The sequence below is a fragment of the Hydractinia symbiolongicarpus genome, chromosome 3 (genome assembly GCF_029227915.1).
Source record: "Hydractinia symbiolongicarpus strain clone_291-10 chromosome 3, HSymV2.1, whole genome shotgun sequence".
NCBI classification, from domain to species: domain Eukaryota; kingdom Metazoa; phylum Cnidaria; class Hydrozoa; order Anthoathecata; family Hydractiniidae; genus Hydractinia; species Hydractinia symbiolongicarpus.
This window is the reverse complement of record NC_079877.1, coordinates 18368846-18383815: the sequence shown is the minus strand read 5'-3', so window position 1 is coordinate 18383815 and position 14970 is coordinate 18368846. Positions and strand designations below refer to the sequence as shown.

Below are 14970 nucleotides of genomic sequence, written 5' to 3'. Positions count from 1 at the left end.
TTTAATAGCTTTAAAGAAATTTGAGCTGCCTTCAACCAAACGTTCATTTACAAAGATGTCATTTCCCGAGTCTGTACATCGAAGCATGTATTGCGCTATTTTGACTGCTAATTCTTTAACTGTTGACACTGCTCTGACTTTTCCCAAAACAGATGAACTGAGGTAGATAAATTGATTTTTTCATTAAAATATTAAGCTTGTGTGTGTGTGTGTTTGCGTGTGTGTGTGTGGTAACCATCCAATTATTGACTGTCTCAGTATCTGTGTTGTGTCGTAAGTGATTGGTCCACATTTCTCTATTGTCTGACCATTAAAAAGCTCTGTTACCAAATCTTCATGTACTAGGAAAAAGTTATTTTCAGATAACAATACACCTATCCCCGACTTTTCAAATCTTTGATTGCTGTGTGCTGTGTATTTGCAAAAGAAGTCAGGTACACATTTAATCTTTCGTTTTTATGAATTGGTTAGAATTTTTCTCGCTCTGTCATTGGCTAATCTACACGAAATATATGCCATATTTTTATTCTCTACCGAGGAACGGGTGCAATGTTTACTTATTATTCTACAGTGCAAAAAGCTGATATTTCTTCCGAATTGGTTAATAACTCGCTGAGCAAAGTTATTGTTTTCTTGAAAAACGAGAACTTGTCCGTAAATTTGTTCCACAATTTTCTCCTATTTTTACAAAACAAACAATCAATCATAATATTCACAGTTCAATTATGCTCCCCACTGTAGAGATTTTTAGTTTAACTGTGACTTCAGGTTAGTGAGGTTATATCTTTAGTGCGTTGAAGGAGTTTTTTTGTTTAATTTGATTGTTCACACAATCCAACCTCGTCCCCAGGGCATCTTGTGTATCTTTTCTGACCCCGGGACGCCGATACGAACATGGCCCTGAAGGAGGCCTCGTCACGTGACCCTCCAATACACAGTATTTCTGTGTGCAATATTTAATGAGATTTGCCTCAATGTACCAAAGTTTTATATATAACCTTGCAGAGCTACCTGCAATTATATTCATCATAAAGTCTTGAATGCAAATAACATTTTAGCACATTTGTAAAGTTACGTGTTTCTTATAGATTTCTTTGAATGTTTAACGTCAAGTGGTATAAGTTTGTTAGCCTCAAAATTAATACTCTGCCTCAAATAGCTGCCTCAAATTGCACCGACTACAAAGTATATACTCCAACATAAAAGGGTTTAAAATTTGCAATTAAATTTTGGCTATAAAGTATTGTTTTTTGCTTTTAAAATAATTTTGCTGTCCCTTAAAATTGATTTACATTAATATTAATTATATGTATATAATGTAACCTGGCAAATTACAGGTCTTTAGGACGGTGGACGGAGGGTGATTGAGGACGCATAACCGAAATAAATATAACCTTTAGTAAATAAGCCAGCACTTGTAGCATACGTGTAAGGCGTTTTTGCAAAGTTTTGGCGAACTTATACTACTTGTGTAAGATAAAGATGTACTCACTGGAGAAAGTTTTGGCCCATTTCTTTCTATAGAAACATTTGTGAGGCTTTAAAACTATTATCTAGTGTACATTGATACCTTCTGCTTGATTTCATGTAAAGGTAACAATACCTTTATGCAAAGAAAGAGACTAAATGAGACCTATAGTTTCATCTAGCGTTTGCATCCTAGCATGCAATTGCTACAGCACAAAAAGGCATAACAATCTCATTTAAAAACATTTCTTACGGTAGTTCGTGACGATGATAGCTTTTCTGCAAAGTAATTTCTGGTCATGGCAATATTTAGACATCTCTGATGAAAAACAGACAACAAGGGTAGCTAGATACAGCTTGTGCAGCTAGCTGACCACAACCAAAACTTTTCCATTAACTGCCAGTCAACATTTTCGTTTCCTCGGAGAGTATGAATTTGGCTATTTTTAACTTTAAATACATCTTTGACTCCTTTTTTATACCAATTTGATTAATTCGTATTATAAAAAGCCAAAGTCAGAGATTATTTTTGACATTCAACTAACCTTCCTTCGCTTCCTTGCCAAACTGCCTTGCCGGACAAATAGCTGCTACTAAAAGTAATTAGTCACAACTACGGGGGGGGGGGGCAGAATAATCTAGGGGGGCAGAATATTCTACTACACGAGTTTGTTTTGATTCCTCTTATCGCAACACACAAACTTCTAGCATATTGCACTTGATTGTTTTGTGTAAATGAATAAATATACAATAATGTTATTTAGGCTGCTGTTTACTAGAAGAAATGCAGGCAATTTAGTCATGTGTATTTCACTGAATTGGTTGACTAGCAACCACTGGGTTGCAAAACTTGTAGCTAGGGGAAACTTGGAAATTAGTAAATGATTTGCCCGTCTGAACATTTCGTTGGTTCTCTAAGGTGCAAATATGGCTACATAATTTTTAAATGTTCGTATCATTCTAGGTGCCTGACTGAAAGTAGCTAGGCAGAAATTTAACCTCATATTAACATTTACATTTTTTATTCATTTTGGTTGAACTTTAGAATTCTCATTTACCGTGAGTTCATATCTGTGTCTGCATTACTGCTTTTATATGATGACAAAGATTTTTCTGTATTTAAACAATACTTAACTGAAACTGAATTCATATATGGTGGACTCACTGCTTGCAGTTATATTGGGTGAAAAAGGCTTCAGAAAAGTATTTACTTCAGAAGCATTTTTTTCTTTTACATTTGTGGCCTTAACATTTCCAAAAAGCCACCCATTACTGATAAATTCTGCTTTTTCTTTTCTTAATGACATGTTTTTAAAACGCCTTGCAGATTTTTCATTTTTTACTCAACAAGCTCACATTTAATTTGCACACACAGATATACAAAAACAAGGTTTTTTCTGTTTAAAACATAAATAATCCAAAAAATTTATCAAAAGCATTATGCTTGTTTGAAAATTGAAATCGACAAGTCTACGTGTGATCAGTTTTCTCGATTTAATGTATCACTGCATTAATAGTTTAGAAAGAATTGGTATACGACTTTACCAACAGCAAAGTATTGCTACCTTGAGAAAAAAATGTTTCGGGAATAATTTTTTGAGGAAATTATTTTGGGGATTTTGGACCAAAATTAGTTTCATAAATTCGCACTTTTTAGAGCTTATCAAAATTCTGCTGCTGTTCAAAAATCGATTTTTTATTGATATATACATCTATTTATTGTTATCATTCTGCTTGGAAAATATTTAAAATGCCAAACTAGCTAACCGTGAAGATTAATTCAGTATTCTCATAAGAGCAACCTATCACAAAAAGATATCAGCAAAGAGATATTCCTTGCAACTAAATTTTTTGTTCACTGGCATAATTTTAGGTTGAATCTTATCTGACCTATTTCTGAGGTTAGAATAGGTTTTAAAATTTTCTTAATCTGTATTTTGGTCAAAATTGATATACTGTCAAAACGGCTTATCGGAGTCTCTGAAAAGGGCTGAATTCTGAAACTCAGAAAGTATGATGATAATAGAACTATTCTTTGGCTCAATATCATCAAACCAATCTAAAACCATATCATACCAAATCTCAAGTCAATATTTTAATTTTTACTGAAGTTATGGGACGCTATATAAATTCTATACTCGGTTTAGACTTTTTTTGTTACTTTTTATGTTTACTACTTTGTAATTTGTATTAAAACTGTTGAGATAATATATCACAGTGGCGAGCTGTTAAATATCTACCACCATTTCAGTACATCCTGGATTTAACCATGTGCCTGATTAAGTGCTAAATCAAATTTGATTGAGTTCGATTTTCTGAAATTTCTTCATAGCGTGTTAAAAAAGGCCTAGCAAGAATCAGTTTAAGAAAATCTTCCTTTTTCTCTTCCTCAAAATGGCTTTGTAAATGTTTTATGACTCGTGTAAAATTATATTTTATCAGATTGGTTTAAAAGTACTCCATAACAAGTTTCAAGTCAATAACTTTATTTTTTAACTGAAGCTATTGCACTTATAATTTTCTTGAATTAGGCTGGGTAAATGTGAATTCAATGATAAAATGGCTCCTAGGGTTAACCTATTGGCTTTTTATATCTTTTATAGTAACCAAAGCATATAAGGTAATAAAACATGCCCACTAATAACAACCTGATATAATTTAAAACGTAATGTATAGCTATATATTTTGTAAAAAAAACATTTTCGATATTTCGTGCAAAATTATTTTGTCTATAAAGAACATGGGTGGCAATTTTATGCAACGTCATTCAAATTAAACCTGGCCACTTGGAAACAAGTTAAGTTTCTTTTTTCTTATCTTGATAGTTTTCTGGGTATAGTGTGCTAGCTAGCTAATTTTCTAGCTTTATTAAACATTCCCAGCTATTGAAATATTGTCATGTAAGCAGTATTACTTTATGATGTCTTATTTTATACTCTCATTGCTTAGTAATGCTTTTTATTAAATTTTTCACTTTGAAAAAAACTTGATACTGCTGATACACCTCCTCCGCCATTTTAATACGAACAGCTTCCTCCTGTTGGTCACAGACTCGCTGCCTCGCCAAAATGCTTTGTATGACGCAATAATTATTTGATATATCCGCGCCAATCAGGTTTCATATCGGACCAGCCTCCTCCAGGGCCATGTTCGTATCGCCGTCCTGGGGTCAGAAAAGATACAAGATGCCCTGGACGAGGTTGTATTACGACGAATACTCTAAAAATCTGAATGATTCACCGCTTGCAAGATATCTTAATGTGATACAACACATTTCCTCTGGTTTTATGCATTCTTTCATGTTGGTATCTTGCTTATGCAAAACTGGAGCAAGTAGATGGACCAGTTCATCAAAATGACCAACATCCATCCTTACATATCCTTTGAATCCTTCTAGATCTTCTTCCTTTAATCCTTTGAACAAGGTGTGAAAGGCTCCATCGACCTTCCTACGTTGTAACCATGGCCTTGTCAAAAATAGATCGTTTGGATTGTTTTTTCTTTGTTTCTTCTTCATCAAGAAGAAGGGCAATAAAAGCGATTATTATACTTCGATCAACTGCGACGGCCATTATTAATCACTGTCACACATGTTTTGGTTTCATTTTCATAAATTTTATTTCATGTGCTGGAACTCATGCGACAAGGAAACAACTTTGCATGCAATTGCAACAAATTTTTTGTTGTTGCAATCGCATGAAAATTGTTGCCGTGTCCCGTAGCTTTATTCAGTTGGTCACCAAAATTCTATTGCAGTATGCTCTCCAGCGTAGAGTAAGCCATGCGGTATAAAAAAATTTGTAGTTCTTAAAAAAATGCCTCCTGGATAGAGGGCTAAAATACCCATAATTTTATTCAAAGCGTGCAGAAATTATGACCTCAACACGATTTGCAAACCGGTCACTTTATGAAAGATGTCATGCTTAAATCTCAGTAAAAAAGTAGCTAATATATAGAGCTGTCCCTGCTTGGTTTTTCTCATATTGGCTTTAATGTATTTTTAAAATGGGATTTTATGCGCTAAGTAAAAAACGCCCTTAAACGCCTTGCGTTCTTTTAACGCCTATTTATTAGTGACTTTGTAAAAAAATCGACTAACTTGTTTAAATTCCTGTATCCGCCCCTGATCAGAACACAGTTGCTATCACTATCAATTACAGAAATCTCGAAAGAAAATCTTCCCATATGGTATTTCGAAACCTCTCGAAACCTTACCGCTGAAATATGCGTTATCAACCAACAATCAGAAGGCAATTTGACTGGTGCTTCAACTGCCAGTAGCTTGAATTTACTTTAAATCAACAATGATGGTATAGCGTAATGCGGGGCAAGACGGGACATATGTAAGACGTGACATTTTTATATTTAATTTGCTTTTCTGTCGTTCGACAATTTACAATGTGTTAAAATAAAGAGCTGTTGTGGAACACGCCATTCTACTTCAAGACAATATTCAAAGTCACACAAAAAAGTTTCAGTTACTTAACTGAAACTTTGTTTTTTTATATAATTTTGTGAGGGGAATGTGCGATAAATTTTAGCTATCACTTACTTTCCATTAGACGATTTACTATCGCAGCGTCTTAACAAGCATATCGGATAGGTGTTTTGCTTCCATTTAAAATGTGTTCTTTCAGCACAATTGGCTCTCGGATAGCTATCACTCCATGCCGATCGTCAAAGTGACATAACATGTATCGGATAGCTCTTAAGGGAGACTTTCACGAAGCGAATTGAACGGCGAATTCGTCGGCGAATTGTATCTGAGCATGCGCAGTTTTGTTTGTTTTGATTTTGCATCGAAATATTCGCTTCGCTGAAAAGTAGAAATAGTTCCTACTTTTTCGCGGCTAAAGGTTTCACTGCTAGTTTTTGACCAATCAGAACGCGGTTAACTAATGTAAACAATGAATTTGGCGCCTAATTTATTTTGTCGTGAACATTAAAAAGCGAATTCGCCATCGAGTTCGTCGTTCAATTCGCTTCGTAAAAATCCCCCTTTAAGACGATATTTTTTTAAATGGAAACAGGTGAATAAACGTTTCGACATACTTGAACATAATAAAAGTAAGGAAAACTTGTTCAGTTTTGTTTTTTGCTCAAAATGGCGTCGACTAAAGTTTATTGAGTATGCAAAATGTTAATGTTTGGATTTCAACATGTAATACGTTCAGCTCAGTGATTTCATTTTTAAATGAAAGACGCAAACGCAAAAGAGAAATTTTTTTGAAGATGTTGGTTGCTGATTCAAATCTTGGAGGAAAGAATACGGAAGGAGAAACAACTCTTTTAATTCTATTGAAACACTGCGTGAGGTTCTAGCAGGTGTCTGTATAGAAACTTAATTTGAAATTTTGGCGGTTGTGTGACTAAATTATTCGTGAATAACAATTCGCAACTATGATTGGTTATAAAAACAATTAGATAATTTGATGATGAATTTGATAATATTATCAAAACAAGAAGCCATATTGAAATCGGTAAAATTTCTTTTGTTTTTATGTTAACATAATTAGCGAAGAAGCACATGCTCGACACTTTTGTAAACAAAAAGAAAAAGTTTATATCTCGTTTTAAAACGACGTTCTGTTATAAGAAGTTATTTCTTTAGTTAGAATAAACATTAATCCGGCACACATTTTGTCGGCACTCGTCCATCGCATATCTATCTATATTGTTTTTCATGATCAAAGTGGTACACTCAAGCCTGCAAAAATAGGTTAAAATCATGGTTAAGCGCTTATTTCCAAACGTATTGTTGAAGTTTTTAACAGCAATGTTTACCGACTTATATTAGGCACACTTTCCATACAATAATCACATGCCTGCAGCGTGTTAAAGTCAGATTTCAATAGAAAAAAGTTAGCCCCTATTAAAGGAGAATATGGAATTTGATCATTTTTTTGTGAAAAAGACTCGGTCGAGCACCTCACGCACTGATTCTTTTGAAATTAAAAACAATAGAAAATTCAATACATTTAAAGCGTACAGAAATGAAGTTGTTTCTCCTTCCGTATTCTTTCCTCCAAGTTCAAATAAAAGGAGAAACACGAAGAAAAAAGAACGAAAACTTCCAAGATACTGGGCAAGACCAGTTAGAAGCAATATATACTTCAAAAAAAGATATCAAACAGAAAAATCTTCAAATCATTGGGGCTCTTCCACTGATTTATTTTTTATCTGGCACTCAAACGTGTTTTTGACAATAGTTTCCATCGTGACAAACATTAACGAAACTCATTACCATATAGTGTGCATAGTGATGGAAGACGTCTAATGGAAACAACACTTACCGTATTAAAACGAATTAATAGAAACTGCTTCCACTAAACAAAAATATCGTAGTGATATTTGAGATGCGGCGCTTCGCTAAATCGTCTAATAGAAACTATGTCTAAAATCTATGTCTAAAAAAATGTCTAAAATCTTTCTAGTTTTTAGAATTTCCTGTGTTTGTTTCATTCGATTTTATAAGTTATTTATATGTTTTTAGATAGGGCCAGGGTGTGTCTTGAACTTTACAAAAAAATTTTTTAACTTAACTGGGCAGTGGTACCTGGAAATTTAGGTTAACTGTGAGGTTATGTTAGTGGGGCAAGATGGGACAAGAGTATAATTTTTCAGGCCTCATTCTAGGTTTGTTTTTGTATATGTTTTGGTTCCATACAACATAGGATTATTTCTATATTTTAGATTGCAATTCAAAATGGTTAGAAATTATGTCAGAAAAACACAGAGAGGGCTGTGGTCTGAAGATTCAATGTTGGAAGCCATACGAGCTGTTAAAAATAAGGGGATGAGTTTACGTAAAGCTGCAGATGCATTCTATGTGCCTAAAAATGCTCTTCACAGAAGGGTAACTGGTAAGTTAAAGCTACTCATTGAGGGTAACTTACATACAAAAATACTGGGTCCTAAAAGGACAGTTCTAACCAAGGACCAGGAAGATAAGCTTGTCAAGTATATTATAGATATGGACACTGTATTTTATGGTTTGACGATTATTGACATTCAACGTATTGTTTTCCAATATGTCGATAAAAACAAGATTCCTCACCCTTTCAATGTGGTCTCGGGTCTTGCTGGAAGAGATTTTGTTGAAGGATTTCTTAAAAGAAACCCAATTTTATTTTTACGAAAACCACAAGGCGTTGCTCTTAATCGAATTTATGGACTTAACTGGGAGTCGGTATCAAACTATTTTACCAATTTAGAAAATATTTTAGACATTATAAATTTCAAGCACACTAAATTTATAATTGTGATGAATCTGGCATAACAGCAGTACACTAACCAATGAGGTGTCTCCTCATCTACTAGCGGCGAGAAGGGACTTACAACAACAATTGTGTGTTGCACCAGTGCTACAGGAATTTATGTGCCACCTTTAATGATTTTTAAAAGGAAAAAAATGAAACCTGAACTTATTGATCATGCTCCACCTGGTACAATAGGAGGGTGCTCGGACAATGGCTGGATAACAAACGAACTTTTTCTAACATATATCAAACACTTTAGTGTGCATTGTTCGGACCAGAAAGTCTTACTAATTCTTGATGGTCATGTTACACATACGAAAAACATAGAAACTATGGATCATTGTAGAGAGAATGGTATTGTTTTATTGTCCCTACCACCGCACACCTCCCATAAGTTACAATCTTTAGATCGAAGTTTTTTTAAGCCACTGAAGACTGCTTATCACACAGAATGTAGTCGATGGATAAAGGAACACCCCGGAGGTAGAATAACGGTTGACCAGATTTTTTCAACTGCATATTGTAAAGCAGCCACAACTCAAAATGCAGTTTCTGGTTTCAAAACAAGTGGAATTGTATGTACCATTAAATCGTGATGTTATTCCTAATAGTGAATATGCTGAAGATGCACGTTTATCAGTCGAGACCACTTTACCCAATGTTACCACTGCACCTCAATCATCCACTGTTACCAACACACCTCAATCATTACCTGTTCTGCTCTCTTCAACACCTGTTGAAAAACCTTCATCTTCGAAAGCTGTTCAATTTTCCATTGAAGCAAGTTTTGAAAACATTGTTCCTGTACCAAACGTTAAAATGCCAGCAAAAAAGGGTGGGGAATCAATTATCATAACAGCATCGCCACATCGTAATATATTGGAAAAACACTTGCCGAAAAAGAGCAAAATAAAGGAAAATATGGATAAAAATGCTTAAAACCGAAAAAGGATCGCGGTAATGGAAAATCGAAAGCAAAAGTAAAGCTTGTTCTTGAAGACTGGGAGTGTTATGTTTGCAACGGACTGTGGAGCAATGCAAAGGAGGGTGAAAAGTGGGTCCAATATGTACGTTGTATGACTTGGTGCCACGAAGAGTGCTGCACATTTCCAGGTGGTGAAGCTCTGTGTGACTTATGTTAATATATATAGCTACTATTTTTTACCTTTTTGAGAGATAGAGAAATGTTACTTCTGGCACAGTCCCTAAAACGCGCACGCGCACGCCCACGGTCAGCCGCAACAAATCCAGCACCATCCAATACCATGCCATGTCTAGCCATGTAAAGTCCCTATTATACAGCAATGAGTAAGGGTTATTCCCTAATATTCAATGCATTGTAGTGACGTCATCAAAATAGGCAGAATAAGAGGTCCAAAAAAATTCTAGCACAATTCCCTAATAATTAACGCGCATATCATACGGGGGAAGTCCCTGATCATACTCAAGAGGGGAATAACTGTGTTAGTTTTGAGCAGAATGAAATCTTCTGACGATGTTAAGATCTATATAATAAGGAGAATGGATTCATACACTGTGAAACAATTACGCGATATTGCGAGAGGTCGTGGACTATGTAATGGCGTTCGGGGACTGCGCAAGAAGGATCTGCTTCAACATTTCAAGAATGATACTGCAAGCCAGGAAAATTGGATCAAGACTGTTGAGGAGAAGTTCTATGCGCTCGCGTTTATCCCGGACCGGTTCAAGACGCAAGACATGTGCAACAAGGTCGTTGAAAAAGATCCCCTGAGGCTACTGCTTGTCCCGGACCGGTTTAAAACGTAAGACATGTGTAACAAAGCCGTTAAGGAGGATGTCCCCAACAAAATTAAAACGCAAGACATGTGCAACAATGCCGTTGAAAAGGATTCCTACCTGTTCAGGCACGTGCCCGATCAATTCGAGACACAATACATGTGCAACACAATCCCCTTATGTTCAAGTATATATACGACCATTCAAGACGGAGCATATGTGCAGCATGGCTGTAGAAGGAGAGCCTATGATGCTCGGCTATGTCCCGGACCAGTTAAAGACGCAAGACATGTGCAACAATGCCGTTGAAAAGAACCCCTGGGCACTCATGTACGTGCCGGATCAATTCAAGACCCAAGACATGTATAATAGGGTTATTGAAAGGACCTGCCTACTTATTCGAATATGTACCGGATTGGTTTGTTGGTAGGGACATGCTGGTGAATAGGAAAAGCAAACTTAAATGGCGAAGAGCCTATCGCCAGAAGAAAGCCGAAAAGGCTAAAATTAAGGAGGATTAAATCGAACATTCAAAGAGGATGAAAAGTCAGATCTTGAAAAGTTGTGGGGGTTGCCAAAAGCGTTATCTTACAACAATTTTTGCAAGATAATACTACTATAATAAATGAGTTGCTTCAAGACGCAAGACATGTGCAACAAAGCGGTTGAAGAGGAGCCATGGCTGCTGAGGTATGTTCCCGGCAGATTCAGGACGTGGGACATGTGTAACAAAGTTGTTGAAAAAGATCACTGGCTGCTCATGTATATGCCCGACAGGTTCATAACGCAGGAAATGTGTAATGGGGTTGTTGAAAAGAATCCACGCATGCTAAGGCATATCCCAGACAGGTTCAAGACGCAGGACATGTGCAATAAAGCTGTTGAAAAGGAACCCAAGGTGCTCAAATATGTGGAGCCTGCAGTATCCATTTTTCAGGACAAATAGTTTGATCTTGTCCTCTGCTTGGCTATTGACAATACTCGCAATATCCTCTATCCTGTATAAACCGCTGAGGATCTTGATCTGGGTCACCCTTTGGTCAGACTCCAACTTACGTATAGTAAACTCTGAATAGAATACTGATGGATTTCAGGGCTATACGAGTGTTCTGTCCAAGGTAATCCTCAAGTATCGTGGGCTTTTCTATATCGGTGAATATATACTCATACAACCCCAAGGCAAAGTACAAAAGTTAAAGGGCAGAATGGCCACTTGGTGTAACCATCTTGGAGCACCAGGACCTGTACGTGAGTACAGACTCCCATATTTCCGTGGTATTTCCGGAGTTTACCAAATATGCAATCAAGGTCACAATGACATACCTTGATGACCCCGTTCAACTGGGCTGGAAAGGGCGGGTACTGGACTATTGGAATATTCAGGCGAACTTCGCTACCCATTGTGCAACAACAGCCTTTGGCATCTGTGCCAAGCACATGACGGGTTTCGTACCCCTTATAAACTCAATCTTCAAACTTTATTACCACATGCGTCGTATCCTAGCAAGGATGAAGGTACCGATGCCTTATGATGATGGGCTTTCTCAGTACAAAACCCCCTACTCAACCTGGGGATACGCCCAGGTATGCCGCGAGTATGGCGCAGATCCCAAAAGTATGTATAAATTTAAGGCCGTTATGTCATCATTGACGAATGGTAGATGGTGGCCGCAGGTTGTTGGGGATTGGGCAAAATTCATCATGCTGACAAGTAAAGGCCTTACATCTGAAGGTCTGACCAAGCTAAGCGAGAGTATCAGGGTTTACGTGGTCTTATTGCTAGAATCGCAAGTGGGGGCCAAAACATCCCTAATCGGGTCCGACGCAGACAATTACACGGCAAGACAAATTCTATTGCAAAAATTTGAGGCCATGGTACAACGTCAGGAGAATGTAAGTCGAGATATTACGGAATTTCGAAAGGTACTACAATATGCCAGGACCCCGGTAAATTTCGCCGTCATGCACGCCGTGTACATTTTGCCCTCCGACATGAACCTGCGCATAGGCAAAATCGTAGGATATAACAACAAAACGATCTTGACTTAAATAATAAGCCTATTGTAAGCCATGCGTCTGCCGCGCCCCTCAAGCATACTGCCAAAACACCCATACATACTCCAAAACACCTCCTATACCTTCTAAGCATACCACACCTATTACACCTCCCATACATACTCCTGATCATACCATATAGGCCATACCGCTCCAAAAACATACCATACCACCTACCATACCTGAACAACCCCCACAAAATCAACACGAGGATACCAAGGCCGCATTAATAACGACGGGGGTTGGCCTCATCCTTGCATATATATGGCTTAGAAAATAGGCTTTTCTTATATAGAGCACGACAAATCCGGCAGCTGCCGCGATGGCCATGTACAGATGTTTTGCCGCATATTTCACGATGGTTGACGCTACCCTCAGAAAGAACGAGACTACCGTACCGATGATCCCGGGTAATGCGGCACCTGCTTTGCCTGCTAGGTATTTGAGAAAGTTTCCAAGCCTTTCCAGCTGCTTCTCTACAAAACCTTTTTCACCACCCGCTGCGCCACTTCCTCCTGCAGCACCCCCGGCGTTTCCCCCTGTAACGGAGAGTAGAATGGTGCTTATCAATAGACCAATAGCAGAGACGATACTCGCTATGGTTATGCCCTGCTTTCAACAGCGTTTCTTTGATATGTCTCAGCTGGGGGTACATGTCGACGGATAGTATACCATGTGCTTCCCCTATGGCCTTCCTTTTATCGTTCAGATCCTTAATCTCCTGCTTCGTCTTTTCTATTTCCCTCTCAAGGTTAGCTTGTTGTCCTTCGTCCGCCCCAACCTTCTGCTTCTCAAGTTCTTTTACCTTGCCCTCTGCCTTGTTAATCTTGCTGTCGTATAGGATCATCTTGTTTTTCAGGCTTTTCAAGTTACCCCTTAATGTCTGAAGCTCGAGGTCAAGCCATCTTCTTTCACGTGGGGTGATGCCACCTTCATCAGGCCCGGCAAACGAAGTGTCTAAGTAAGTAAGTAAGTAAGTTATATTTGCCATCATTATAAAATCGTTAAAAATATTTACAGAGAAAAAGAAATTGAAAACAAATAAATAAAATAATAAACTATATATAATATTAAAATGTATCATAAAAAATATAAAATAAAATTAAATGCAATTTTCCTGAGTGTTAATATGTTTGATGGCTGGATAACACAAAACAAGCCAAGGCGAGATTTCCATTGTGGTCCATTTCTACCCTTATAGAAAAAAAGATAAGCAAAACGAAAACGAAAGGATTATCAAAAGATCATATGAATTTAATTCACAAAATCATCTGAGTCCCTTCTCGTTATAACATCAAAATAGTGCTTTTTTAGGTTGTGTTTAAAACTGTTTGTAGTACTAGATCTTTTAAGACCCTCAGGAAGAGTATTCCATAAGGAGGGTCCAAGGTAGGAAAGACACTGTTGACCTTGGGATGTTTTTACACAAGATTGTTCAAGCCTCTGGAATGATGAACGAGTCGAAGCTCTTCTATGACTTGATGGAATAAATACATCAGACATGTACAGAGGACATTTTTTCTGAAAAAATTTATATGTATGATTATTTACGCATACTTTAAACCTTTCGCCAACTGGTAGCCAATTTATTTCCTTAAAATCCGTAGCACCTACATGTGATCTGCTACTTTTTTGTAAACAGAAGCGAACACATTCGTTTTGAGCAACCTGGAGCTTCTTTTTTAAAACTTTTGTCAGGTTTGGATACCACACAGTACTGGCATAGTCGAAATGTGGTTGAATTAAAGAGTTACAAAGAAGTCGTCGCAGATCCTTGTTCAAAAATGAGCTTTGACGATAAAGAAATTTAATTTTGCCATTAATTTTGTTAATCACATGTAAGGCCATTGACTCACCAGACAGTGATTGGTCAAAGATGCAACCAAGATATTGAACTTTCGTATGCTGCTTGATTTCTACTCCATTGTAGGAAATATTAAGTTTTTCTGCTTTCTTAATTTTTCCCCTGGAGGCAAAAAGAATAGACTTAGTTTTATCTTCACCAAAGTGTATGCTGAGTTTGTTGTCCACAAACCAATCACATAAGTTACTGAAGTCTGTATTAAGAGCATTTTCCATCTAAGTTATGTCTTTGTGTTGAAATAAGAGACATGAATCATCTGCGTAGAGAAAAAGATCACATTGTACTAAAGCTTGTGGCATATCGTTTATATAAAGTAAGAACAGAAGTGGACCCAAGATAGAACCTTGGGGAACACCACATTCCAGTTTACCTGGATTAGATGATAAGTTATCTATTGACACACAAAATGTTCTGTTTGCAAGGTAAGACCTGAACCAAAGAACTACTTCATTTGAAAATCCAAGAGTTCCTAATTTTTCCAAAAGTATGGAGTGGTTGATGGTATCGAAAGCTTTTTGTAGGTCAATGAGGATCATACCAGACAGCAAGCCTGCATCAAAACCTTTT

General features: G+C 37.0%; 1 long non-coding RNA gene across 1 annotated transcript; it reads right to left on the bottom strand.

Moving 5' to 3' along the window:
• Nucleotides 1–1720: 1720 nt before the first annotated feature.
• On the bottom strand, nt 1721–2045 carry LOC130636090 (uncharacterized). The gene is made up of 2 exons (XR_008982214.1): nt 2013–2045; nt 1721–1887 (listed from the first exon to the last, which is right to left on the bottom strand). It is a non-coding gene; the product is annotated as an uncharacterized LOC130636090 (long non-coding RNA).
• Between the last annotated feature and the right edge of the window lie 12925 nt (nt 2046–14970).